This window comes from Phaseolus vulgaris, chromosome 8 (assembly GCF_000499845.2).
Source record: "Phaseolus vulgaris cultivar G19833 chromosome 8, P. vulgaris v2.0, whole genome shotgun sequence".
NCBI lineage: Eukaryota > Viridiplantae > Streptophyta > Magnoliopsida > Fabales > Fabaceae > Phaseolus > Phaseolus vulgaris.
Genome location: NC_023752.2, coordinates 30,758,069 through 30,762,725, shown reverse-complemented (window position 1 = coordinate 30,762,725; position 4,657 = coordinate 30,758,069). Strand labels below are relative to the sequence as shown.

At 35.8% G+C, this 4,657-nt stretch overlaps 1 non-coding gene across 1 annotated transcript; it reads right to left on the bottom strand.

Moving 5' to 3' along the window:
* Positions 1 to 3,486: 3,486 nt before the first annotated feature.
* Positions 3,487 to 3,677, bottom strand: LOC137827380 (U2 spliceosomal RNA). Its single transcript, XR_011083749.1, has one exon. It is a non-coding gene; the product is annotated as a U2 spliceosomal RNA (small nuclear RNA).
* Between the last annotated feature and the right edge of the window lie 980 nt (positions 3,678 to 4,657).

The following is a 4,657-nucleotide window of genomic DNA, read 5'->3' as shown; positions in this document are numbered from 1 at the left end:
ATCCACTAGGTGGTCTATGCTCGACAAAGGATAAGAATCCTTCAGACAGGCTTTGTTGAGGTCAGTGTAGTCAGTGCACATTCTCCATTTGCCATTTGACTTCTTAACCATGACCACATTTGACCAATTTATCAGCCTCTTGTCGCACGACAACACGCTTTTCCTCACCCATTTTTCATTTTTTCTGGGCGGTCGGTTTGGCTTCTTTGTATACGAAGAGACGATGTGTGATGATGTCTGGACTTACTCCGGGCATATCTAAGGTTGTCCAATCAAATAAGTTAGCATTTTTCAATTAATGTTTGACTCACCAGTTTATTGTCGTCTGGCTTCAAGGAAGTCCCTATGTGTGTTGCATGTTCTTCGTCACGCATGGGTAAGGGGCGAAGGTCCTCGCCTGGTTCGATGCGAGCTTCGTCCAGCCGAGGGTCGAGGTCGACTAAGGCAACCATGTGCTTTCTTTTTGGGGATTTTCGCTCTCTAAACTGATTTGTGATTGACCCTCTAGATCTTGGCGAGCATCATCTTCTTCTGGTTGACCGTTTGCACGAAGATGCTTTCTAAAGTCAATTGGTTGGTTTAACTTTCAGGCTTGCGACATAGCATTCACAAGCTATTTTTTTATCAACATGGATGCTAACTATGTCACCTACTGCCGAGAGAAACTTCATTGCAAGGTATGGAGTGGACACAATTGCTTTTAGGTGGTTAATGGACGATCGACCGAGCAATATATTATAGGAAGTATTTTCATTTACCAGAAGGTACCTCATCTTTATAGTTTTGCAAAGATATCTACCTTCTCCAAACGTGGTATATAAGTCAATGAAACTCTAAGTGTCCTTTTGCTCTCTAGAAAGCCCAATAATTTGGTCGTTATAGGGCTGGATTTCTAATTCTAGAATCCTCATTTTTTGAAAGACTTCCAGTACAAAATGTCGATCGAGCTACCTTGATTCACCAAGACCTTGGTGATGGAAAATTTATCGATCTTTACGGTGATGACCATGGGATCGTCTTAGGCCGAATTGATAGCGGTAAAATTGTCATCTGTAAAATGAATTGAGGGGATTCTTGGTCAGTCTCTAGTAGTTACTGAGTGGACCAATTGGATAGCCCGAAGGAGCTTCTTACAAGTGGAACTTGAACATCCTCCCCCTACGAATCCTCCAACGATCATTTGGGACCTCTGCTTTCTAGAGAAGGACTTCGACGTGATCGTCCCTCCCTTCTGCTGCTACCTCCCAGCGGAATCCCGCTGACAATGGTATTTATGACCTCACGAACGTCACATCTTGGGCGATCATTCCGTCGAGGACATTCACTCTGAGGTTGACCCTATCATATAGGACTTTCGCTCCTTCTCTGTTATTTTGTAGGGCATTGGTCATCGTCAAAGTGACGTGATCCTTCTCGACCACGTTGAATGTTTTGCTCTTTCCACTCTTTGGAAGGGTACCTCTCCCTTTGTGGGGATTGATACAAGCTCCTGTCTCTTTGAACAAACTTGCACAAATGACTAGCTTGAATAAGATCCTCTATCTTGTTCTTCAGTGCCTTACAGCCTTCGGTCATTTGTCCGAAGTTGCGATGATACCAACTTTGTTTTGACATGTCGGCATTTCTCGAACTTTGTAACTTTTTCAGTGTCGGGAGTAGATTTGCATGCAAAGCTTCATCCATGATTTTACCCATCACGACATTTAATGGGATATAAGTATGGAACCGAGGGCCTCAGTTTTCTCTGAATCTATCATATCAACTATGTGTAGGTCGGGTACCTCAGTCTTTCTCCTTTCCCTTATCTCCTCCATTTTCAGCCCAAACATTTTTGTGAAAATCGCGTAACTCTTCAATCTGCATGAACTTGGTGGCTCGATTCTGCAGTTCGTCAAGATTCTTGGCTGGTTTCTTTATCAAACTATCAGTGAACTGGCTAGGTCGGAGAGTCGAGTTCAAGTGATGCATGGCTATCTCCGGCATGAGGTTTCTGATTCTTAGAGAGAGTTTGTTAAACCTCTCCATGAATGTACGTAAGGGTTCCCTAATCTCCTGCCCGGTGTTGTGGAGAGGTATGGATGACATATGGTGTGATCGTCTCGTTGCGTACTAGGTGTTGAACTTTACCAAACGAGTTTTAAAACTGTCCTGAGTTTGGTGGGAGTTGGGTAAACTAATTGTGTGCCCCCTCTTGGAGAGAAGTGGGAAAGACCTTACACCATACCGTCTTATTTGTGGTGTAGAGATTCATCTGGGTCTTGTAAACATTCATATGCTCGTTCGGATCTGTAGAACCATCTTAGAGTTTGATACCGAGTCCCTTCCAATTGGAGGGGAGTTGTGCCTCCATGATCTCATCAATAAAAGGATGTCCTTTTGGATCATTATCGTCATCAATCGCACGAGCCTGTTCGGTTTGTTGGGACGCCTGCTGAGTTTGCGTCCTAGCAGTCGCTGGTTTCTCTTGGTTGTGAGTGTGGTTGCCCGATCAAGATTGTTCTCCTTGATCGAATCCGTCGAGTTGTTGTTTCAAATCTTTGTTCTGCTCCTTGAGAAGGATCACTTCTTCTTCATTCCTCCGTTGATCTTCGATGCAGTTTTGGCACATCTCCTCCATTTGTGTTTTGAGTGTTTGAAACATGGCGATATGCTCTTTAGTGATCTGATCGTTGTTGATTGCATTGCTTGTTGACACCATTGTTGCTTGGCTGGTTTTGAATCCTATCTCGGCCTCACGGTGGGCGCCAATTGTATTTGTATATGCAAAGTGGACCTAGATAGTACTTAAAACTGGTTGTACAATTACTGACGTGTCGGTTGCCTCCTCGTTCCTTCCTTTAAGTCTCCTTCTTTTATTGTTGGTGCTTGGTCGGGGTTGACCTGAAAAAGGTACTCTGACGATCAAGTAAGTACTATGTCTAAAGAATGTATATTTGTAAAACTGATTAAAGCGTACCTTACACCTCTGTACAAAGTTTATTTATAGTGTTTAGTCATGAGCCCTTATTGTCATGGGCTGAATCTATCAAATATCAGTTGTTAACTGATGTGTAGCATGGTCTCTGATTTATAATGAGATGTATTGGTATATCTGTATATTTGTGTTTAACTGATTTCTCGGAGATGTCACCGCATTAAGTGAGACATGATCACGACTCATAAATTTTTTTCATAACTGTCATTGTTGCTATTTATTAAGTGCCTTAAATGTGTTTTGACACGGTCAATCAGTCACCGAGACCGAGTGACTGACTCGTTCGATACCAATCAGTACATTTATTATTATTCTAAAATTATATAATAATAAATCTATATATATATATGTTATGCATGTTATTTATTATTATTTTAAATCCTTATATTTTGATCAAACCAAATTCTATAATAAATATAGTATATTTTAAAAATAAATTTCGTGCGTTTCAAGGGGTAAAAAAAAAATGCTCCTATTCCTACAATTCCAAATGACTTTTTTTTTCTTTCTTAATGGGATGCACCAGGCTCTTGCAGTAGTCTAAGACAAGAGCGATGCCTAAGAGTCCCAATAGCAAGCTAATGTAATGAACACTTTCCCTCAAAAGATAAATTTAATATTGTGTGAATTAATGATTCATATATCGGATATTAAACTGAGATACTACACTTGATATACTACACTTAAAGGCCCAAAAAAATATGATTAAATTCCAAATGACTTTATATATATATATATATATATATATATTACGCATGTTATTTATTATTATTTTAAATAAAAAAGTGCTCCTATTCCTACAATTCTAAGTTTTCAAATGACTTGTGTTTGATATTTCCTTTCACATAATTAGCATTATTTACAGGAGAAGATGGAGAGATAATATACCTGTAAACCGTCAATATTCTTTTCCTTCGATGTAGAGAAAAATTACGTGAACATGTGTTATCTCTAAATTTATCCTCATTTATTCTACTATTATAGTATCTCTTATTTTTCATTATTGTAAGATCTTTTAATGTTAAAATATAGTATTTATTTATTTATATAAGATGTGATTTATCAATTTTACAATATATGTTTAATGTTTTAAGAAATTACTTGAAGTTCTGTTTTTATTTAATTTGTTATTGTGTTTATATTAATATATTTTTATATATAATTATTATGTTTATGAGTTATAATTTATTTAATTATAATTTTTTATGAAATTATTTTCCATTGTTAATTATGTTATATTTTATTGTTTTAATATTTTTTATTTTTCATTATTACAGGGTTTTTAATATTAAATTTTTTTTATAAGATCTGATTTATTTTTGAATTTTATAATAGATGTTTACACTATTTTTATTTAATTTATTCAATACATATTTATTTAATTATAATTTTTAAATTATACCTATTTACATTTAATATATATTTATTTTTTTAATTATATTTTTTAAATTTATAAATATGTTTTAACAAAAAAAATTTATATTTTATTATTATTAATTTTAATAGATAAAAATAAATTTATAAAATTACATTTTACCCTTTAAAAAAAATTTAAAATTCTTCTCATCATTCACCATCTTTCATAAACTTTACTAATATATGTAGTATCTCAATCCAAATAGTATCACTTTTTTACACTTTACTCTGTAATTCAAAGTTCACTTCCTTAAAAAACAAAACCCT